The sequence below is a fragment of the Pleurodeles waltl genome, chromosome 1_1 (assembly GCF_031143425.1).
Source record: "Pleurodeles waltl isolate 20211129_DDA chromosome 1_1, aPleWal1.hap1.20221129, whole genome shotgun sequence".
Taxonomy (NCBI): domain Eukaryota; kingdom Metazoa; phylum Chordata; class Amphibia; order Caudata; family Salamandridae; genus Pleurodeles; species Pleurodeles waltl.
The window spans coordinates 614492983-614517751 of NC_090436.1; the positions used below are offsets into that span (position 1 = coordinate 614492983).

At 44.6% G+C, this 24769-nt stretch overlaps 1 protein-coding gene across 2 annotated transcripts in view; it reads left to right on the plus strand.

Moving 5' to 3' along the window:
- SLC25A46 (solute carrier family 25 member 46) overlaps positions 1 to 24769 on the plus strand; it is a 225300-nt gene that overhangs the window by 56855 nt on the left and 143676 nt on the right. Inside the window, exon 1 of one of the 2 annotated variants that reach the window (XM_069226449.1) lies at positions 7046 to 7065. The exons of the other annotated variant lie outside the window; for it this stretch is intronic. The gene's annotated coding sequence lies outside the window, so the exon portion shown is untranslated. Of the gene's footprint in view, positions 1 to 7045; positions 7066 to 24769 lie in introns of those variants that run through there. 2 annotated transcript variants of the gene reach the window in all.

The following is a 24769-nucleotide window of genomic DNA, read 5'->3' on the forward strand; positions in this document are numbered from 1 at the left end:
CTCTGGTTAGCAATTTTTCACCTGTAGCAAACAGGGAGTCCCTCCTTGAACCAGTTGAAGCCAGGCAAAGTCCTTCTTGTGGTGAAGCCCAAGTGTGCAGCTGGTGCAGTCCTTCAGAGTGCAGGGTCCAGGTGCAGGCCAGGGGTCCAGCAGGGCAGTCCTTCTTCTCCTGTGGTTCTTCCTTGTTGGAATCTGATGGGGATCTGAGGTGTGGGTGCAGGTCTGCCTGTTTTATCCCTGCTCCTGGGTGAAAGACAGAGGGGTCCTGGTTCTCCAATCAGGTTGCATGGTCCTTCCTCCTGTGATGACCACTTCCTGGGAAGTGTGGCAAAAATCAATCCCAGGGAGCAACATTCCTCAAACATCCATCATGGCTGAAAGTGATTTTTGGAGGTTACATCTGGCTGAGCCCACCCACTGGTGTGGATAAAAATCCTAAACACAGCCCTCTTCTGCCCTCTCCTAATCTAATCAAGGGGGCACCTAATTGTCTGGGTTTGCAGGATGTGAGGGTGTTGCTGGGTTGCTCCAAATGTCTTTCTCTGCCTTTGAAGACCAGTTTGGCAGCCCTCCCCCTTCCTGCCTCACCATCTGCTGAGGGGTGATCTCCTCCCACAGGCACATCTCTTTGTGTGAAGCCAGGCCACTTCACACCTCATCAAGGCAGCCTGGCCAATCAGAGTACAGCAGCAAAAACACTGCAGGGCTGAAGTTGGCAACTTTTCAGGTAAAGTTTAAAACTCTTTACCTGAACAAGTTATATTAAATCCAACAACTGGAAGTTGTGGGATTTGTTATAACAATTAATTTGATGCCAAACTCTTGGTATCTGTTACTGAAGGGGACTTTTAAAATTAAAATAAAGTCTCCCCATTCTAGCCTATGGAGGCCATTCACTACAATGAGGGAAAAAATTATTTGGCTGTTTTACCTCACCAGGGCTTATAAAACTATTTTTATAAGGTCCCTGCTTATAGTTACATGGCAGCCAGCCCTAGCGGTAAATAGGGCACACCTTAAAGGCGAGTTATATGTAAAAATAAGGTAGTTTAAGACTTTGGAACTACTTTTAATTCCAAAGTCGATTTTGCATGTAACTTCAATTTAAAAGCAACCAGCAAGGCAGGCCTGCCTGTAAAATGACACTGGGCACCTCAGCAGCGCACCTATGGGGGCTCTACCTATGCTGGGGTCCCTAAACCTCCATGCCCTACCATATAAAAGGGACTTATAGGTAGGTTAACTTTACCAATTATATTTAGCCTAATTTGCATATCCACTTTACACAGAGCACTGGCCCTGGGACTGGTAAGCAGTACCCAGGGCACGGCCAAGAGTCAGTAACCACCAGTACCTGTCCAAAAGTTTTGGGGGTGACCAGGGCAAAAAGGAGGACTTTCCTACAGGCACAGATTAGGGATCACTGTTCTAGAGGTTCCCCTTTGAAGTTCACAGGTGCCCTGCCTTCCTGGTCTTGGCTCTAAACTAACCACAGGAGGTATGCAGTCATTTGTGTGAGGGCAGAACATAGCCTATTCAAGTGTAAGCAGGGCTGTGCCCAGCTCTTCCCTCCCATCCTGCCAGTGATGGCCCATCCAAGCACATATAAGCTCTCTAGTGTGTGTGGCAGACTAGGAAGAACACACAAAGCCTAACTGTCAACTACATCCAGTCATGTGACCAAGAGATGGGCTGCCGGCACCAAGGGCCAGATGTATCAAGGGCAATATGCGATTGCAAAAATGCATTTTGGTTTGTATTAATTCCAATTTGCAATTCGGTAACTTGCTACCGAATCGCAAATTGGAATTGCGACTACATACCGATTCGGTATTAGGAAGGGGCATGTCAAGGGTGTCCCTTCCTAATACCGAATTGCAGTGGTACATAGGAATGTTTTGCAACCGAAATGCGGTCAGAAAACATTCACATTTTATTGCCTACTTCAAGTAGGTGTTGACCCATTCGCAAACAGGAAGGGATCTCTGAGGGACCCCTTCCCCTTTGTGAATGCATTCGAAAACATTTTTTAAGAGCAGGCAGTGGTCTCTTTTTTAAGAGGCCTGCTCTTAAAAAATGAAAAGAAAACCTTCCTTTGCGGAAAACGGGCTGCATTTAAAAAACAACAAGATTACTTTATTTAAAAGCAATCACAGACATGGTGGTCTGTTGAGCCCAACAGGCCACCATCCCTGTGATTAAAGCCATTCACAATGGGTTGCATATTGCAACCTACCTCATGAATATAAATGAGGTAGTTGATTTGCAAGCCATTGCGAATCACTACATGAAACTCATGGAGTTTCAGACATACAAATAGTAATTACCTACTTGCAATTCGCAAAATATCACAATTAGGTAATCACTATTGGGAAAATTGATACATCTGGCTCCAAATGACTAAGGCAGGAAAATGCCAACTTTCTAAAAGTGAGAACCCACATAAATATTTTGTAAAGTGCATAGCCTTTATTGATAAGTCCATAAATCCAACTCTCACTCTTTGTTCTTGAATGGATTTATGGACTTATAAATTAAATTGAATGGATTTATGGACTTATCAATAAAGACTGTGCACTTTACAAATTATTTATGTGGGTTCTCACTTTTGTAAAGGTTTGGAATTTTTTGAAGGGGTTACGGTCCATACCCCTTAATTTTGAGTTCTCACATACATAAATAAAATCTAATTAGGCATTTAATCAGGAAGGGATTCTTGGACCTTCCACATATAATTAGAAGTTTCTAAAAGTGACATTTTTAAAATTGTAATTAAAAATCTGACTTTACTATAACAGAGGATTTTTCATTACAATTCCAAATACACGAAACATCAACTAGTTACGTGTTCAGATTTTGATATTACATCTTGTTAAATATAATAATGTAACTCCAATGTTATCCTACGGGAGAGTAAGTCTTGAGGTAGTGAAAAACGAATTTCAGAGTTTTTTACTACCATTACATATACAGCTTAAAAGTATGTTAGCGTGTCGGTCCTTAATAAGTAAACTTACAAGGTGATGCGTATAGGTCGATGAACCTTTTGATTCGCATGGAGTATCCTATCTATGATGTGACCAATGCTTCTAAGTAATCAATGCACAAAATTCAATAACCATTAGACAAATCATGAATCAATAATCAATAAAAACAATAAACATCACACCATGACTCTTCAGCCATGAATAACCACACCTCAGTATACGTTTTAGTAATTTAATTTTGCTATTAGTTACAATACTAAGTCATGAGATTAATTCAAACTCAATTCAATTCAAACCAGAACAGCATTAACATATTAGAAGACGCCAAAAACATAACCTAATCAAAACTTGCATCAGAGTATATTCTAGAGCATTAACATAAGTCAATAGAAGAAACAAAGACAATAAATCATTTCTAATCATGAAGTTCAGCAAATTAGTCCATCAACCATTTGTCTCTGTAATCTGTCAGTTGTCATGTAGGAAACCCTCATATAACCCAGATTAGCATCAGCATGTGAGACTTCATACAAAACAATTTAGGAACAAGAATTTTGAAAACATCTAGCTAAGAATAACATTTAGACAGCGCAGTTGGTACTTAGAAAGAAAAGGCGCAAAAATACAATTCAGTCACATTGTCATATCTACCTATCCTCGGTACGGGTCAGCAACAGAGTCAATCTTCGTCCTCAGGTCATCAGTCGATCAGCATCAAATCAGGCTCTCAATCAGAGATTATGAGCCCAATGACAGAATCTCGAATCACCTTTACGATCTTGCATTCTCGCTCCCCTAGCATCTGACATCTAACATCTAGCATCTGCTCCTCTCTGGTCTGTCACATTGGTATATCAAAGTCACCCAGACTATCCCCCAATTTCCAATTGGTCAATTATTCGTAAGTTATTACCCTAGTCAATAATGTTCGTAAATCAAATCTATGAATTCTAATATTTCACAGTTCACATGTCGTTGATTGGTCCGCTTTACGATGTTCTCATCATCCGGCTCGTCAGGTATCAACAATGTTGCATCTTCTTCTCCAGTCAGTTCGAGTCCTGGGAAAGCACATCTAGCGCATATTACACACTATTTGATACAATTCTAGAATCATCATCTCCTGTCCGTCGTGTCTTATAAGAAGCTCCAGTTAAGCATTTTTATTAAACTATGAGCAGTTCATGGTTAGTTCATTTTGTCAGCATTTTCCATTGATCGTTAAGAAATACAGCTTCTGCATGAGGTCTGGCAATACTAGGTCAAGACACTCGCTAAGTTAAAGCTTAAAATTATTGCAAAGCATAGGTTATAACTCTCAATATGACATATTACTACATCATTCCAATACATTTCCAATATTTCATATGTATTAATCACTCATTTAGTACAATTCGTAAATACTGGTGGCCATTCTCCGAGGTCACAATTTCAAACGTGCACATTAATTTTCTACGTTAATCATTTTCTACTAATTTCATTATTCAAAATACATAAACATTCATTAATACTTTCTTATTAGGACTTTTGCGTTAACAATCCCTCCTCTAATGACTAAATATGTTATCACACTTCTTTTACCATCTACAATTTCATAATTCAATTTCCTCTACATTTTGTCTACTCCTCAAATTTTCCCTAAACTTTCTTTCCCTGGTTCGTTCTTCCCTCCTCTGATTATTTTTAGAACTTTTCAATTTCATCTTTTGACACAATTGACATAATCCCCATATTCCCAATATGCAAGCAATTACAATTAATATTCCCTGTACAATTTTTAATAGCATCCCATTCCAGATATTACTAAGCCACTTTCCCACTGTAGCAAACCCCTTTCCAACCTTTTCCCAAACGCCTGGTTCTTTCAGTTCCTTTAAATCACTACTTGAGTTAGTCAGGTTAGTGAGTAAGGGCCAGATGGATCAAGATTCCAGTTAGAGACTTCCAAATTGCAATTTTTAAGAAATCACAATTTAAGAAATGCAAAAAGTGATGTATTAAATATGAAAATCGCTAATAGCGATTTCTTAAAATTCGCAAACGCAATTTGTGAGATGCTAATATCAAATCGCAAAAAAAATTGCGATTCAGTAATTGAAAATTGCGAATAGCGAAAACGGCATACCGGAACAGCCTGATGACATCACAACCAGGAAGTGAGTCAGCCCATGCTGTTTCCAGGAGCCACACCTACAGGAGCAGGGAGAGAAACACAGCCCAGCACCAGGGAGTCAGCATTGTGAGTAAGCCAGGACCAAACTGCAACATGGCCAATGCTGGAAATGGGAAGGAGAAGGGAGATAGGAAAAGGAAGATAAATTCAGTGAGCAAGAATTGGAGGTGCTCATTGAGGAGGTTGTTGGGAACCATTATAGACTATTTGGAAAAAACTCACTCCAAGTACCTGAGAGTGAGAAGCAGAAACTCTGGTCTGACAACCAGACAAAAATATGCGCAGTGGATGTTGCTCAGCGCTCTGTGGAGGAGATACGCAAGCAATGGTACGACTTGCGGTCCAGTGCCAAGGAGAGGGTGGCCATTAGGCTTAGGGAGGCAAGGAGCACCGGAGGCGGACCATCCACCCACACACTGTCCATCCCTATCGAAGACCTGGTGTAGTCCACATTGCTGCCAGAAGCTGTCAGTGGTGTAACTGACATTGATACCTCAGGTACACCCAGCACCAGCAAAGGTAAGGCCAGTGATTATGTGAATCCCCACATGTGCATGTACACATGCCCCTTAGGAAATAGAACATAGCTTGATGCACAGTGAAAAGTAGTCCATGCCACATCTTACATACAACACAACAGTGCCTTATGGGAGTGGTAGTACACAACCCTAGGGTGAATACACAACATAAAAAGAAAGATAGTGGTCAGCCACATAGAGAAACACCACAAATGACTCAGGGTGACACAATTTAATTGTACATTTAAAGCAACACTGTGGAAATCTGTGACAAATGCTAGAACTCACATGCTGCACATTGTCCTTGTAGATGACTCAGTCCCTGCTGCTGCAGGATCTGAAAAAGTAGTGGAAGCAGAAACACAGCCACAGTCTGACTCAAATACCAGTGAGTCCTACAGTATTGTTCCGACTAGACGCAGGGCAAGACTGTTACCTCTGCCAGTGTATAACCTGGACTCAGATGAGATGCCTGTCAAAGCCCAGCTCACCTGAGTTCTTGTTCAGTTCTGATGGAGGTTGAAGACAATCCGACCCCACCCTGAAACTGCTTGTTCCAGCACACTAGTTTTTAAAACAGTGCACTAAGAACAGAAGCTCAAGGGAAGGGGGGAAGTGGATAAAATAAAAAAAAGAGAGACAACACCGTTCTTGCGTTTCCACTGTTGAAGTGCTGCACAAATCTGCGGCCCTTTCTGACTTCTGTAGAAACTGGTGCCTAATGAAACATAAACAAAGAACAGATAAGTGCAACCTATTCCTAAATGGGTTCCTGACTATCCCTTTATTTATTAGAAATTCTCTTCTAAAAGTACCTCTTGGATCCTGGTCTCTAGTTTCCAGGTTTGGAATGTGTTACTGCTCTGGGATGTGTTTTCTATTACTGTAAAACTTTTTTCCCATATTTCCAGAATCTTTTATAAAACAAATACTGTACTTTTACATCAAAATACAGCATGTAATTTGTGCAAGTCCTTGATTTACTGTTTGCCTTGCTGTTAATGGTTTCCACTGTTCGATTCTTAAAAGTTCCATGAGAAAAAACAATGTTTGCTTCACAAAGTTCTGCAAAATATTCTTGTAACAAAGAGTTTGAATCACAATGTTCGTGGAAGGTATTTTGTTTCAAATTGTCTATACACGAATCCAGAAATTGTTGTCAAAGTTCTTTCAGGTAATAAAAGGTTTTGCACTTACTTGTTGCTGGCAAGAGATACTGATCAGTCTAACCTTGTCTTCTTTCTCTTTTGCAGGTTACTCATAGGAGAGAGGCTGAAGCAAGGAGGAACCGGAAACCGGAAGAAGGAAGAGCCAGAAGCTGCGCCCATTGAAGTCAATGAAAGTCTGTAAAGAGCAGGAGTGCCAGCGCCGAGGGATCTGTTCTCAGGTAAGCGGGAGGTAGACGAGCACAAGCACTGGGTGAGGCTCGGGGGATGCCTTTTATAGACAGGGCTGGGTGTGGTTTGAAGGGCTGGGTGTGGTCCTCACATGCTGCACATGTTCTTGGAAGGTGTGCAGAGCTGGGTGTGGTTTGAAGAGTTGGGTGTGGTCCTCACATGCTGCACATGTTCTTGAAAGGTGTGCAGAGTTTCAGTTATTATGCAAATGAGTTGGATTAACACATGGCCTAGGGAGGAGTGTTTTAAAGAAGCCTTGGTAAAAGCAAGGCCCAATGTGTAAACAAAACAGCACATTAAACAACATACACAGAAGCCTAGGGGGTGGGGGGAAGGTGAGATAACAAGAAAGGCTTTCAATAGTAAGTTTAAAAGGGAGCTATTACAGAACCCACTAGTGCAGTGAGAGGGGACATGCTCTTTGCTGTGTACAAACCCTAACAGTTGCCACCCTTAAAGGCCCTCCTACAGGACGGGGTTTTCCTGGATTTTTTAAATAAAACCGTCTAATCAGCTGTGGGGCATGTACATATGATGCTGGTTCCCATGAATTCTCAGATTCATCATATCCTTTCCATTCTACTAAATAAAACAGACGTCCACTAATTCTTTTTGAGTCTTTTATGCTTTTCACTTCATATTCCAGATTTCCCTTAATTGGTATGGGTGGAGGTGGTGGTTCAGGTCGGGTTTTTGAGTTGTACAGCTTAAGCAAGGACACATGGAATGTAGTATGTACTGGATATTCTTTTGGTAAATCTAATTTTACTGTTACCGGGTTTACTATGGCAGTTATACTAAAGGGTCCAATGAAACGTGGTTGCAGCTTTCGGGATCCCTCTATGTTTAGGTTCTTTGTGGAGAGCCATACCTTGTCACCAATTTTATACATTGGGGCCTCAGACCTGTGTTTGTCTGCTTGTCTTTTCATGCTTTCCTTGTACTTTAATAAATGTTTCCTGGCTTTGTCTTGTATGTCACCTAACCTCGTTAGTCTATCCGTTACTGTAGGCAACAGGGAATCTTCTAACAAAATGGGTATAGCTCTTGGATGATACCCCTGCAAGAAATAGAATGGTGAGCAAAGTAGAGCTGAATGCTCAGTATTATTATAAACAAACTCTGCTACAGGGAGAGCTTCCAACCATTCACTAGAATAATCAGCCAATAAACAACGTAGCGTTTGAAGTAAGGTTTGGTTCAGTCGTTCAGTCTGTCCATCTGTCTCTGGGTGGAAAGCAGTGGATAAGGCCACATCTATTTTCAGTTTTTCACATAATTTTTTCCAAAATCTGGAGTTGAACTGGCTCCCTCGGTCTGAAACCACTTTGCTTGGCAAACCATGTAAACGCACAATTTCCCTTATAAAAATATCGGCAAATTCTGCCGCCGTGGGTAATTTCCGTAATGGTACAAAATGTGGCATTTTAGATAAAAAATCCACTATAACCAACACTGTTGTGAAGGATTTTACAGGTGGTAAACCTACAATAAAGTCTACGCTCACAGTGTGCCAAGGTTGTTTGGGTGTTGGCATTGGTATTAACAAGCCGTCAGGAGCCTTATGAGAAGATTTATGTCTTGCACAAATTGGACAGGTAGTGACAAATTGCTTAATGTCCTTTCTTATAGTGTCTCACCAAAAGTGTTTTTGCACATTTTCCAGGGTTTTTACCCAACCAGGATGACCTGCCAAGGGTGAGGCGTGATGCCAAATTATCACCTGTGTTTGTAATTCAGAAGTGGGCACCAACAGCATGTTGTCGTGATACAATAAACCTCGTTGTATTGTGTTATGGGAATCCTTTAACCAATCCTGAGGTGCTATTTGCATGTGTGCATTATATAGATCTGTGATGAAATCCTTCTGTTGTACTGGTGCCAACAACTTTTGGGGAGGAATAATGGGTTCTCCTATTTTATCTTGTTTCATGTCTGAGGTATGTCCGTATCTAGATAACACATCAGATTGAATTTGTTGTGCACCTGGTCTATAGGTTATAACAAAGTCAAATGTGCTAAAAAAAATTAACCAGCGCATCTGACGTGGTGTTAGTGCTTTAAGTGATCCAAAAAACTGTAGGTTCTTATGGTCAGAAAAGATTGTAACTGGGTACTTGGCTCCCATTAAATGGTGCCTCCATTCTGAAAAGGCTACTTTGATAGCTAGTAGTTCCCTTTCAGCCACAGTGTAATTTTGTTCAGCTGGCAATAACTTTTTGGAATAGAAGGCTATAGGATGTAACTGGCCATCTACTGCATCTCGTTGAGAGAGAACTCCTCCTAAAGCTACTTGTGAAGCATCCGCTTCAACAAAAAAGGGCAAGTCAGGATCAGGATGTTTCAGAATTGGGGCTGAAGTGAACTTTTGTTTTAGGAGTTGAAAGGCGTGTGCCGCCTCATCAGTCCAAAGAAATCGTTGCCCTTTCCGCAACAAGGTAGTTATTGGGGCCGCAATGTCTGCAAAATGTGCAATAAACCTCCTATAAAAATTGGCGAAACCCAGAAATTTCTGAATATCTTTTACAGAGGATGGTTCTGGCCAATCAGCAATAGCACTGATTTTCTTTACATCCATAGTTATTCCTTGAGGTGACAGGCAGTATCCTAAAAAGTCCACCTTGTTGACATTAAAAGTTCACTTTTCTAACTTAGCAAAAAGATGATTTTCTTTTAACTTTGATAATACTGCACGAACATGTTGGGTATGTTCTTCTGAGTTCTTAGAGTAAATGAGGATGTCGTCTATGTATACTATGACACAAACGTCCAGGAATTCGTGTAGGACCTCATTTATAAAGAACTGAAAGGCCGCAGGGGCATTACATAACCCAAAGGGCATTACTGTGTACTCAAATAAACCAAACTTTGTCTTGAAAGCTGTCTTCCACTCATCCCCCTCTTTTACTCGGACCAGGTGGTAAGCTCCCCGCAGATCTAGTTTAGTGTATACAGTAGAATGTCTTAATTGATCCAACAACACAGGTATTAGAGGAAGAGGATATTTATTCTTTATTGTAGCCTTATTTAGTCCTCTATAATCGATACACGCGCGCAGGGATTTATCCGGCTTCGGGATAAAAAAGAGTGGAGATGACACCGGAGATGTGGAATGACGGATGAACCCAGACTGTAGTAGGTCATCTAGGTAGGTTCTTAAGTATTTGGTTTCTTCGTCAGTCAAAGCATATACTCTGTTATTAGGTAAAGGGGCCCCTGGGATAAGATCTATACGGCAGTCATAAGACCGATGTGGGGGCAGCACACTAGCCTTTACTGGATCAAAGACGTCTTTAAAGTCAGAATATTCAGGAGGGAGACTTGGTTCATCTTGTGTAACACTAGCACAGTGTAATACTGTGCTCTGTTCTGTACCTGCTTCTTGATAGCAATTGGTTCTACAGAAAGAGGAATCCAAAGTAACAGTTCTATTCACCCAATCAATTTTTGGGTTATGAGTTGTTAACCAGGGTACCCCGAGAATCAAACCAAAATTAGGAGTATCTATCAGATCAAAGCTAATCACCTCTGTGTGCCCGTTCTGACAGACCATAACAAGTGGACTTGTTTGTTTTGTGATTAATCCAGAGGTCAATTCTGACCCATCCACTGCACATACTGCTTCTGGACAAGGCTTTAGGCACATAGGAAGTCCTAAGATTTCAGCTAACTTATTATCCACAAAATTTCCTGTCGCGCCTGAGTCCAGTAGGACAGGGAGAGAATGCCTCACTTGGGTAGTAACAATTAAAACGACCTGAATTATGAAATGTCTAGGTATGTGCGGTACCCTGAAGGCTGCAGCATTAGAGGTTTGATTAAGATGTTTTCTCGAACAAGTAACCTCTCCCCTTGTCGAGCTTAATCGTTTCCCGATTCAGTTGAGGAGGTGGAGGAAACAGCACCCTTTCGTGGAGTTTTAGGCTTTACTGGACATTCTCTGGCAAAGTGACCTGCCACAATATAAACATAATTGAAATTTTCTCCTTCTTTCTTTTTCCTCTGATGTGAGTGGACCTCTGAGTGTCCCTATTTGCATAGGCTCTGGTTCAGGGAGTTTATTATCTGTGTCTTTCTTCTCGTGTCTAATAAAAGTTAACCGTGATTCCAGTTTGTATTTATCTCCCTTTCTTTCTCCTAGTCTATGTTCTAATTTCACAACTAAATCTACAAAGTCTGAATAGTCTTTTGGCAAATCAACGATATGAGCCAGCGCGTCTTTTAACTCGTCTCTCAAACCTTTATAAAAAAGGGAGACACGCTTTTCTTCTGGCCACTGTGTCTCGGTGAGTAAACGATTAAAACTAGTGAGCTAGGTCAATAAATCCTTGTTACCTTGTTTAAGATTTAAAAGCTCATTATCACTTGCCTGCATGAAAGTGTGTTTTGCAAAAAGGCTGGTCATGGTACGTTTAAATTGATTCCAATTATGGAGGATGGGATCATCTCTATCCACGAAAGGAATTGACCAATTGGCTGCTGTGCCACCCAAATAAGACAAGACGAATGCCACTTTCGTATCATCAGTAGGGAACTGTTGTGGCTTACAAATGAAGTGTAATTGACATTGATTGATAAAAACATGGAATTTGTTACTATCTCCATGAAAACGTTCAGGTGCTGCTAAGGGCACAACATTAGGAACATTAACAGTAACCTCAACTGGGGAAGGCAAAGTTGTATGTTTTGATGGCGCCCCTGTCTCTGAGGAGGTTTTAAACAAAGGCGTAGAAGCTGTGTTCCACTGAGATCCCCTAAATTTATACCTGCTTAAATCCTGTTTTAAAGAGGTATTCTCCATCTTTAATCTCTCTATTTCCTCTTGCATATGTTGCAAGATGCCAGACACTGATTCATTATGAGCCAAGTCCTCATTTAGGGCCTGCGCCATATCCGTGACGACAATGCCCTCTATTTCTTCCCCGGTATTCATCGTCCACCAGAACTGAAATTTTTTAAAGGCTTGTGCTTCTGTCAAAGCCCAGCTCACCTGAGTTCTTGTTCAGTTCTGATGGAGGTTGAAGACAATCCGACCCCACCCTGAAACTGCTTGTTCCAGCACACTAGTTTTTAAAACAGTGCACTAAGAACAGAAGCTCAAGGGAAGGGGGGAAGTGGATAAAATAAAAAAAAGAGAGACAACACCGTTCTTGCGTTTCCACTGTTGAAGTGCTGCACAAATCTGCGGCCCTTTCTGACTTCTGTAGAAACTGGTGCCTAATGAAACATAAACAAAGAACAGATAAGTGCAACCTATTCCTAAATGGGTTCCTGACTATCCCTTTATTTATTAGAAATTCTCTTCTAAAAGTACCTCTTGGATCCTGGTCTCTAGTTTCCAGGTTTGGAATGTGTTACTGCTCTGGGATGTGTTTTCTATTACTGTAAAACTTTTTTCCCATATTTCCAGAATCTTTTATAAAACAAATACTGTACTTTTACATCAAAATACAGCATGTAATTTGTGCAAGTCCTTGATTTACTGTTTGCCTTGCTGTTAATGGTTTCCACTGTTCGATTCTTAAAAGTTCCATGAGAAAAAACAATGTTTGCTTCACAAAGTTCTGCAAAATATTCTTGTAACAAAGAGTTTGAATCACAATGTTCGTGGAAGGTATTTTGTTTCAAATTGTCTATACACGAATCCAGAAATTGTTGTCAAAGTTCTTTCAGGTAATAAAAGGTTTTGCACTTACTTGTTGCTGGCAAGAGATACTGATCAGTCTAACCTTGTCTTCTTTCTCTTTTGCAGGTTACTCATAGGAGAGAGGCTGAAGCAAGGAGGAACCGGAAACCGGAAGAAGGAAGAGCCAGAAGCTGCGCCCATTGAAGTCAATGAAATTCTGTAAAGAGCAGGAGTGCCAGCGCCGAGGGATCTGTTCTCAGGTAAGCGGGAGGTAGACGAGCACAAGCACTGGGTGAGGCTCGGGGGATGCCTTTTATAGACAGGGCTGGGTGTGGTTTGAAGGGCTGGGTGTGGTCCTCACATGCTGCACATGTTCTTGGAAGGTGTGCAGAGCTGGGTGTGGTTTGAAGAGTTGGGTGTGGTCCTCACATGCTGCACATGTTCTTGAAAGCTGTGCAGAGTTTCAGTTATTATGCAAATGAGTTGGATTAACACATGGCCTAGAGAGGAGTGTTTTAAAGAAGCCTTGGTAAAAGCAAGGCCCAATGTGTAAACAAAACAGCACATTAAACAACATACACAGAAGCCTGGTGGGGGGGGAAGGTGAGATAACAAGAAAGGCTTTCAATAGTAAGTTTAAAAGGGAGCTATTACAGAACCCACTAGTGCAGTGAGAGGGGACATGCTCTTTGCTGTGTACAAACCCTAACAATGCCAGAACACGAACCCACACCACCACCAGAGGCGAGTCCCACAGGAAGACAGCAGTCCCTGCACCAGCGCCAGCGTCAGTCAACTCCCCTCAGGAGGCGCCACGATGCAGGCAGACAGGGCACAGAAGGAGTGGGCCCATCAATCTTTGGCGGCCTTGAAGCTTCCATGCTGAAGGTGCAGCGCCTGCAATGCAAACATTTGAAGTCACTGCACAGACAGTTTGTGTCTCACATTAGCAATAGCGGTGTGGTATTGTGTTAAAAATAATAAGAAAAAAAACTTTAATGTATTTAAAATGTATCAGATAATTTGTGTAATTGTACTTTTGTTTTCCTTGCACTTTGTTTACTTTTGTTGTGTAACATGGTATCTTCCAGCTGCCCCTGCTCCAACACCGGTACTGCCTGGAATGTGGAGAGTTGGCAGTTGGCGAATGAGCAGAGCAGGAGTGGCTGGAGTTTCTTTTCTTCCTTCAGATCTTTACTAATAAATACAGAGTGCAACTTTCCTTCCGTGTTTTTTTATATATCATCTACTTCAAGCAGGTTACAAAAAAAGCACTTGGAGTCCCTGATTGAGGGACAGCAAAGACCTCCTGAAAACACCAGGGAGTTGACACAGGCCATTGGGGAACTCTGCACTGAGATACGGCAGCAGAGCGTCAGCCAGTGTCGGCGCCATCACCAATATCTGTGAAAGTTTGATAGCTTCTGTAGATCCATCAATCGGCTTGCAAGTTCAACAGCCCTGATATCATGTCGTGCCGTTGCCACACAGGTGGAGATAGCACATTGCAATCGGGACATTGCACAGGGACTGGTGCAAATTACCAACGTAGTGGATGCCATGCAAACAGCACGCGGTGCCACAACCAGCAAACTGGGTGTTGGGGACAGTGAGGAGTCCTCTAGCCTCAGCAGTCGGACAGTCCCTGTGATTGATCCGAGGCGTTGCAGTGCCAGACACAGTACTGCATGTGAACCTGCTACTTGAGGTGCCAGCGAGGGCACTGAGCACTCAAGTGGAGTGCGTGGACGTAAGAAGTGATGTTGAGGGCTACAGGGGACCACCTAAACATGTAGAAATACAGTCATGCCATAATGCTAATAGTGTGACACTGTTAATAGTTCATGTCTGCCCATTGTGAATAGCTATGTTCTAATGACACATTGTTTACCTTAAGTCAAGGTACTAAAGATGCTAACTACTGAAATATGTTTCATTTAAGTGGATTTGTCATTACTTACATCAAAAATGGTTGCGCATGATGTCAGCACGTCTTTGCCTGCCCTCTGCTGCACTGGTCCTGTCTGCTGGAAGAAGGAGTGTAAGGGATCATCATCCTCATCTGAGTCTGGCTCCGTGAGTTCCACTGGTATGCCCCTGGTGGTTGCTATGTTGTGCAAGATAGCACATGTGGCCACAATTTTGCATGTTGTCTCAGGGCTATACTGTAGTGCACCTGAAACGGCTCTTCAGCAGTCCAAAAGTGCACTCCACCACATTCCGTGTAGCCCTATGTGCAGCATTGTACCTCCTCTGCTGGAGTTGCAGGGCTCATGTAGGGCGTTAGCATGTAGGTGTGCACTGCGTAGGCACTGTCTCCTGAATGCACAGAGTGTAAAATGAGTACATTTGCTGTCTGACGTGATGCTTACATCAATGCATTATTCTGAACGATCAAATTACCTAGTAGATATCCTTCACCAAACTCCCCAGCTATGGCGAAAGATGTAGGAGTCATGTGTGCTCCCTGGGTATCTGGCCACGAGATCGGTAATGATGTAGGAGGCATTGCATGTCACCTGTATGTTCATAGAATGATGGTTTTTACAGTTGCGATACACATACTCGCTGGCCGAGGGTGGACAGATTGCTACATGTGTCCCATCAATGGCACCTAGGACATGTGGGAACTATGCTATCTGGTAGAAATTAACTTTAGTTTGTTGTAATGCCTGTGGGGTGTTGGGGAATCTTATGTACAGTTTTATACTGCTCAGCATGGCATTGAGAAATGCGTTGAAAAATCTAGAGAGGGCACTCTGTGATACCCCTCCAGCTGCTGCTATGACCCCTTGATAGCTCCCTGAGGCTAGTAGGTGCAGGGAGCATAATACCTACACATGGGTGGGTATGCTGTTGGCCCTGTGTGTTGTGCGCTGCAGCATGGGTTGTAGCTCAGCTATCAGGTCAAGTATCATGGCTGAGCTTAACCTGTACTTCTCATAAATTTCCTCCTCAGTCTGGTCAAAAAGGGTTATGCGCACTTTGAAAATGTGCTCCTGTCTCCTCCTCTCTCTCCTCAAACCTGCCAAGATCCTCACTCTCCTCGCCATGACGTAGAGTGCAGCCACTGTGGAAGAGGGGCTGAGGCATTCTGGGCCTCTTTATATAGGTTGCACCTGGTTACCACCTGGTTTCAGATTGTGGTAAATTGCATGTGCAAATGGCCATTCTGCAAATAATCGCAATTTGCGATTTTTTGCTACATCGCATTGCGAATCTGTTTTTGCGTGTCGCAAATAGCAACAAGATTACGCAGATCGCTATGTGCGAATCGCTGATCTGTATCGCAGTTAGCGTTTTGCTAAATGTGATTCGGTAAATCATATAGGTATTTGCGATACGCTGTTTGCGACACGCTAATTTGTGTCTCATTCGCAAAAAAATCGATATTTTTGCGATTTCTTATTTCCGCACTTCGAATGCCTTTCATACAGTGTAAAATGCATTTTTGCATTCGCAAACGGACATTCACACCATTTGCGAATGCAAAAACGCTTGATACATCTGGCCCTAAGTCTCTTATCTCTTTACTATTGTTAGGAATATAAGAACAACAATGCCTAGAGTTAATCATTTTACAGACTCCGCCGTCCTTCGCTAGAAGGATGTCTAAAGCATGACGATTTTGAAGAGTCATAGCTCTATCCGCAGCCAGTTCAGTATATATCAGGAGTATTGCCCCTGTAAAATTTGTCAGCATGTTATCCACAATAGTAGACAACTTTCGAATCTTGATCGAATTCAGGATGACTCCCAATGAAGGAATCACCACACCAAATATATCGCCCACTACCGCAGAAGAGGATTCCCCCGTCTGTCTCTTATGATGTAATTCAGTCAATTTCAGAAACTTTTTCAAGTTCTCTATCTGGTAAATCTTTGGGAATACTGTCCCCAAATAACATGTCCCATACCATCCTCTTGGAAGATGGTAATAAGCATTAAGTCCACAAATATAATAGATGCCCGGAATCAAAGGGTCCTGACCATTCAACATAAAAGTCCATTTACTCTGAAACAGAAACACATGCCTACATTCATTCGTACCCACAAATAAAGTGTCAGTGCGCGACTTTGTCCTATATATAGATAAATATATATATATATACATATATATATATATATATATATATACAAAGCTTCCCTACGTGTAATGCATCTAAAGCTAATTTCCCTTGTGTTTTAATTGCAGTGTAAGCATAATCATTCTTGTAAGTCCTTCTCTCTATGCCCTTCTCTAATTTCTCTTTTAACCGGTTCTGTGCCGAGGACGTAGTGGTTACGTCCTTCGGCACAGTGCTGCTGTGCCGAGGACGAAACCATTACGTCCTCGGCACACAGCCCAGAGGGAGCGCTGTTTGTCACAGAGCCTCCCCCATTGCACTGGAAGCTCAGCTTCCAGTGCGATCCAAAGAGAAATGCTTTGCACTTCTCTTTCGATCACGTGGGGGAGGCCCGGAGAGGCTTCAAAGGGAAGGAAATGTATTTCCTTCCCTTTGAAGTCTCTCCAAGCGTTTCAAAAGCCGGATTGCTTGCAATCCGGCTTTTGAAACACCCACTAGACACCAGGGATGTTTTTTTTGTGGAAATGGACATAAGAGAGCGACCCCTTGGGCAAGGGTCGCTCCCAGGGGGGAGCATTTTTTTTAAGGCCTTTTCTGCCCCCCCTTGGTGCAGATCGGCCTATTATTAGGCCGATCTGCCCCCGGGGGGGGCAGAAACCTCTAGGCACCAGGTATTTTTTTTATTTATTTTTTGTTTTTTGTTTTAGGTGTGGGGAGCAAGGGTTAGGCAAGGGTCGCTCCCATAGGGGGCAAATTATATTTGGGCCATTTCTGCCCCCCTTGGGGGCAGATTGGCCTATTTTTATGAGGCCAATCTGCCCCCAAGGGGGGCAGAAACCACTAGACACCAGGGAGTTTTTTGTTGTTGTTTGTTTTTCACGTAAGGGGAGCGACCCCTTAGGCAAGGGTCGTTCCCCTGGGGGGCAAATTTATTTTAAGCCATTTCTGCCCCCCCTGGGGGCAGATCAGACTATTTTAATTAGGCCGATCTGCAACCACTAGGCACCGGGGATTTTTGTTGTTGTTGTTGTTTTACAGATGGGGAGCTTCCCCTTAGGCAAAGGTCGCTCCCCTGGAGGGGCAAATTGTATTTAGGCCATTTCTGCCTGCTCTGGGGGCAGATCGGCCGATTTTAGGTCAATCTGCCCCCAAGGGGGGCAGAAACCACTAGGCACCAGGGATCTTTTTTTCGCGCCGTCACGCAAGGGGAGCGACCTTGTAGGCAAGGGTCGCTCCCGGGGGGGGGGGGGGGATTTATTTTAGCCCATTTATGCCCCCCCTGGGAGCAGATCGGCCTATTGTTATTAGGCCGATCTGCCCCCGGGGGGGCAGAAACCTCTAGGCGGCAGGGCAATGTTTTTTTTTTTTTTTTTTTTTTAGAGATGGGAAGCGACCCCTTAGGCAAGGGTTGCTCCCCGGGAGGGGCAAATTGTATTTAGGCCATTTCTGCCCGCTTTGGGGGCAGATCGGCCGATTTTAGGTCAATCTGCCCCCAAGGGGGGCAGAAACCACTAGGCACCAGGGATCTTTTTTTGCGCCGTCATGCAAGGGGAGCAACATTGTAGGCAAGGGTCGCTCCCCAGGGTGGGTGGGGGGGGCAAATTTATTTTAGGCCATTTCTGCACCCCCTGGGGCCGGCTGAGCTAGAGGCCAAAATCCACAGGTAGGCACTTTGCAAAAACCACCTCTGTTTTCTGTGAAACAATGTGATGTGTCCACGTTGTGTTTTGGGCCCTTTCCATTCATGGGCGCTAGGCCCACCCACACAAGTGAGGTACCATTTTTATTGGGAGACTTGGGGGAACACTGGGTGGAAGGACATTTGTGGCTACTCTCAGATTCCAGAACTTTCTGTCACCGAAATGAGAGGAAAAAGTGTTTTTATGGCCAAATTTTGAGGTTTGCAAAGGATTCTGGGTAACAGAACCTGGTCAGAGCCCCACAAGTCACCCCATCTTGGATTCCCATAAGGTCTCTAGTTTTCATAAATGCACAGGTTTGGTAGGTTTCCCTAGGTGCCGGCTGAGCTAGGGGCCAAAATCTACAGGTAGGCACTTTGCAAAAAACACCTCTGTTTTCTTTCAAAAAATGTGATGTGTCCACGTTGCGTTTTGGGGCATTTCCTGTTGCGCGCGCTAGGTCTACCCACACAAGTGAGGTACCATTTTTATCGGGAGACTTGGGGGAACGCTGGGTGGAAGGACATTTGTGGCTCCTCTCAGATCACAGAACGTTCTGTAACCGAAATGTGTGGAAAAATTGTTTCTTTAGCCAAATTTTGAGGTTTGCAAAGGATTCTGGGTAACAGAACCTGGTCAGAGCCCCACAAGTCACCCCATCTTGGATTCCCCTAGGTCTCTAGTTTTCAAACATGCACAGGTTTGGTAAGTTTCCCTAGGTGCCGGCTGAGCTAGGGGCCAAAATCTACAAATAGGCACTTTGCAAAAAACGCCTCTGTTTTCTGTAAAAAATATGGGATGTGTCCACGTTGTGTTTTGGGCTATTTCCTTTCGTGGGCGCTAGGCCTACCGGCACAAGTGAGGTACCATTTTTATCGGGAGACTTGGGGGAACGCTGGGTGGAAGGAAATTTGTGGCTCCTCTCAGATTCAAGAACTTCTGTCACCGAAATGTGAGGAAAATGTGTTTTTTTAGCCAAATTTTGAGGTTTACAAAGGATTCTGGGTAACAGAACCTGGTCAGAGCCCCACAAGTCACCCCATCTTGGATTCCCCAAGGTCTCTAGTTTTCAAAAATGCACAGGTATGGTAGGTTTCCCTAGGTGCCAGCTGAGCTAGGGGCCAAAATCTACAGGTAGGCACTTTGCAAAAAAACACCTCTGTTTTCTTTCAAAAAATGTGATGTGTCCACGTTGCGTTTTGGGGCATTTCCTGTTGCGGGCGCTAGGCCTACCCACACTAGTGAGGTATCATTTTTATCGGGAGACTTGGGGGAACGCTGGGTGGAAGGAAATTTGTGGCTCTTCTCAGATTCCAGAACTTTCTGTCACCGAAATGTGAGGAAAATTTGTTTTTTTAGCCAAATTTTGAGGTTTGCAAAGGATTCTGGGTAACAGAAGCTGGTCAGAGACCCACAAGTCACCCCATCTTGGATTCCCCTAGGTCTCTAGTTTTCAAAAATGCACAGGTTTGGTAGGTTTCCCTAGGTGCCGGCTGAGCTAGAGGCCAAAATCTACAGGTAGGCACTTCGCAAAAAACACCTCTGTTTTCTTTAAAAAAATGTGATGTATCCACGTTGCGTTTTGGGGCATTTCCTGTCGCGGGCACTAGGCCTACCCACACAAGTTAGGTATAATTTTTATCGGGAGACTTGGGGGAACGCTGGGTGGAAGGACATTTGTGGCTCCTCTCAGATTCCAGAACTTTCTGTCACCGAAATGTGAGGAAAATGTGTTTTTTAGCCAAATTGTGAGGTTTGCAAAGGATTCTGGGTAACAGAACCTGGTCAGAGCCCCACAAGTCACCCCATCTTGGATTCCCCTAGGTCTCTAGTTTTCAAAAATGCACAGGTTTGGTAGGTTTCCCTAGGTGCCGGCTGAGCTAGAGGCCAAAATCTACAGGTAGGCACTTTGCAAAAAACACCTCTGTTTTCTTCAAAAAAATGTGATGTATCCACGTTGCGTTTTGGGGCATTTCCTGTCGCGGGCGCTAGGCCTACCCACACAAGTTAGGTATCATTTTTATCAGGAGACTTGGGGGAACGCTGGGTGGAAAGACATTTGTGGCTCCTCTCAGATTCCAGAACTTTCTGTCACCGAAAAGTGAGGAAAATGTGTTTTTTAGCCAAATTGTGAGGTTTGCAAAGGATTCTGGGTAACAGAACCTGGTCAGAGCCCCACAAGTCACCCCATCTTGGATTCCCCTACGTCTCTAGTTTTAAAAAATGCACAGGTTTGGTAGGTTTCCCTAGGTGCCGGCTGAGCTAGGGGCCAAAATCTACAGGTAGGCACTTTGCAAAAAACGCCTCTGTTTTCTGTAAAAAAAATGGGATGTGTCCACGTTGTGTTTTGGGCCATTTCCTTTCGTGGGCGCTAGGCCTACCGGCACAAGTGAGGTACCATTTGTATCGGGAGACTTGGGGGAATGCTGGGTGGAAGGAAATTTGTGGCTCCTCTCAGATTCCAGAACTTTCTGTCACTGAAATGTGAGGAAAATGTGTTTTTTTAGCCAAATTTTGAGGTTTACAAAGGATTCTGGGTAACAGAACCTGATCAGAGCCCCACAAGTCACCCCATCTTGGATTCCCCTAGGTCTCTAGTTTTCAAAAATGCACAGGTTTGGTAGGTTTCCCTAGGTGCCGGCTGAGCTAGGGGCCAAAATCTACAGGTAGGCACTATGCAAAAAACACCTCTGTTTTCTTTAAAAAAATGTGATGTGTCCACGTTGCGTTTTGGGGCATTTCCTGTTGCGGGCGCTAGGCCTACCCACACAAGTGAGGTATCATTTTTATCGGGAGACTTGGGGGAACGCTGGGTGGAAGGAAATTTATGGCTCCTCCCAGATTCCAGAACTTTCAGTCACCGAAATGTGAGGAAAATGTGTTTTTTTAGCCAAAGTTTGAGGTTTGCAAAGGATTCTGGGTAACAGAACCTGGTCAGAGCCCCACAATTCACCCCACCTTGTATTCCCCTAGGTCTCTAGTTTTTAAAAATGCACAGGTTTGGTAGGTTTCCCTAGGTGCCGGCTGAGCTAGAGGCCAAAATCTACAGGTAGGGGGGGCGTGGCTGGGCCACGAAAGAAGATGGCAGCCTAAGTCCCGAGCTCCACGCCGCAGTGGCCCCAAGGAGGTGGCGGGGGCCCTATGGAGGCCGAAAAATCGCCTTAACACATGCCGAAACCCTCCCACAACCTCGAGCTTCCGTCCGAACCTCAACAACTGCCCGCCGAGACCCTATCGGCCGACAGCGCGCCTCGGAGGGAAAGGGGGGAAAATGGCCTACAGAGAGGGCGGAGCCGCGTCTCCTCGACCAGAAAACCGGCTCTCTTAAGGACGGAGGAACCCAGTCCGGAAGGCCCTGAGGAGCCTCCCAAAGCCCAGGACCTCCGATCTTGAGTGGGAACACGCTCCGGAGCACCAGGGGATCTAGGGTGCACAATATCGAGGTAGGCCCAACTGCGGGGGAGGAGCCGTGCTCTCGAGCCGAGAGAGGAGCCGGCCTCCCTACCATTACGGCGACTGGAGTCGCAGGCACAGTCCTTCGCATCCTATTTCCAAAGGGAGGCGGTGAGCATTTATCCTCTATTTGGCCCGGGAGAGGAAAGAAGACAATGCCGCGGAGCGGCGAGGGGAACGAGTTGAGGAGGCGAGGAGGGGCGAACCAGGACAGTAAACAATAGAAAGGAATAAAGACACGGAAACAAGAGAAGAAGGGGAGTAAGGGAAAAATAAAAGGAAGGAGGAAGAAAGAGCAAACAGAAAAGGGGAAGAAGAGAGCTAAGAACCAAGCTAAACAAAGAAGGAGAGGGGAGGCGAAAGGGGGGGAAAGAGGGAAAGAAAAACAAAACAGGAGGAGAAGACAGAAAGAAAGAAGAAACACACCAAAAAATTCCCCCCCAACACATCCGGGAACAGAAAAAGGATCAAATAAATTACCGCCTCAACCCTAAAATCCCCCCAAAACAAAACAAAAAAAGAAGAGGAGGGGAAAAAGAAAAAAGGGAAAAAAAAAAGAGAGAATATCAAAAGTCAGAACAAGACAAGAGCCGGCTGACTGCGTAACACTGCTTTCGCCCGACTCCGAGGAAAACTCTGGAACCAGCTGGACAACACACGCAGACGGACGAGGCGATGCCCGGCAGCAAAACAAACCAGAAACCCACTGGTAAGTCGGCACGACAATTATTATTCTCCGAAGCTCTCCATCACAGGCGTCCAATATCTACGATAACAGGACCTCACTCACCACCCTCCCCAACACAATCCACCGCAATGTCTGACAAGGAACAATCCATAACCATGGAAAAAATACTACAGGAGATCACCGCTGTCAGCCGCCGAATAGAGGGAATGGACGCTTCTCTGTCTTCACTGACCCTGGAAACCAAATCTATGAGATCATACATTGCAGGTTTTCAAACCAGGGTGACAGGCTTGGAACACCGCATGGGCTCATTAGAAACGCAGATGACCACTTATCGAGACAGCGACCAAGACCTCCTTTACCTTAGGAGTAAACTCACAGACCTAGAGGATAGGAGCCGAAGAGATAACATTCGCCTACTGGGAATTCCGGAGCATGAAGAAGGTACAGACATGCAGGCCTTCCTGGGCTCTGTTCTCCCCAAACTAACCTCCCTGGACTTCGACCCACCGCTGGAATTCCAAAGAGCACACAGAGTAGGCCCGAAACGTTCTGATACATCTTTAAGACCCAGACCTATAATCGCTTGTCTATTACGCCACAACCATGCCCGACAGATATTACAAACGGCGCGTAAACAGGGCCCTTTCCGGATAGGCCAACATGACATCCGAATAACGGCTGATTACTCCAAGGACACCAACGAACGAAGAAAAGCCTTCCTAGCTCTAAGACCTCGACTTCGCCAAATGGGGATGAAATTCGGCCTCTTCGACCCCGCCAGAATGTGGGTCACCAATAACAGTATATCCAAAGACTTCTATAATCCAGACGAACTGAGCCTTTTCCTTGACTCTTTTCAACATCAGCCTATGGACTCTACCAATCCAGACTGTTCACAAGATACTGGGAGAGAAAACGAAGGGGGAGGACTCTTACCCCCGGGCCCAGAGAAAGAAGGCCCGCTCCATCATGACACCGACCTCAATCAAAGGGGCAGGGACGCAGAGAGGCTAGCCAGACTACACGACGACAGGGGTCAGGTTCTCTACGCTGTGGCAACCTACACCCAACTGTCAGAAAGAGACAAATCCAGATCACCTCTAAAACCAATGACTGTACCCCCCTGAGACACCGATCCCTTGTTGGGTGCATGTGAGATGATTACAAGACATTGAAACTGGGACGACGAGAACTCACGGAAGGATGAGTACAAGCCCGGGTTTTGTTTGTAACCATTATTACTTAACAATCGTCAATAACCTTTTTAACAACATTAGATGACCATTATGTTTACATGTGCTACAAGATAACACGGGGCTTTATTCTATAACACTGTTGCATAGACATCCACTGTATAACACGAAACGCACAAGCCGGATCTTGCAGACCCCACAGGTGATGCAAACACATACATCGGGACCTTGATCAGTAGGGACAAGTTCCAACACCTAAAGAGAAGCTGCCATTCACCCCCTCACAGCACTACTACAATATAGAATATTCGACAACACAACACCACACAATAACAACAAGACTACATGAACAGGCCCGATCCTGCAGACAAGTCGTAATGCTGTCCCCTCTCAGCTAAATCTACCACCCTCCACTTCTCCCTTAAACGGCCGTTCCGGGAAACGAAACGAATGTAATATAATCTACACGCAATAATACACATCCCGACGATCACTAGAGTACTGCCACAGGGGACGATAAGATATAATACAACACAACATTACATATTACGGAGATGCACCACTACTTCTTACGGGAACACTATGGGGGTCATTCTGACTTTGACGGGCGGCGGAGGCCGCCCGCCAAAGTCCCGCCGGCAGAATACCGCTGCGCGGTCAAAAGACCGCCACGGTAATTCTGAGTTTCCCGCTGGGCTGGCGGGCGACCGCCAGAAGGCCGCCCGCCAGCCCAGCGGGAAACCCCCTTCCATGAGGATGCCGGCTCCGAATGGAGCCGGCGGAGTGGAAGGGGTGCGACGGGTGCAGTTGCACCTGTCGCGATTTTCAGTGTCTGCTTGGCAGACACTGAAAATCTTGGTAGGGCCCTGTTAGGGGGCCCCTGCAGTGCCCATGCCATTGGCATGGGCACAGCAGGGGCCCCCAGGGGCCCCACGACACCCGTTACCGCCAGCCAGGTTCTGGCGGTCAAAACCGCCAGAACCAG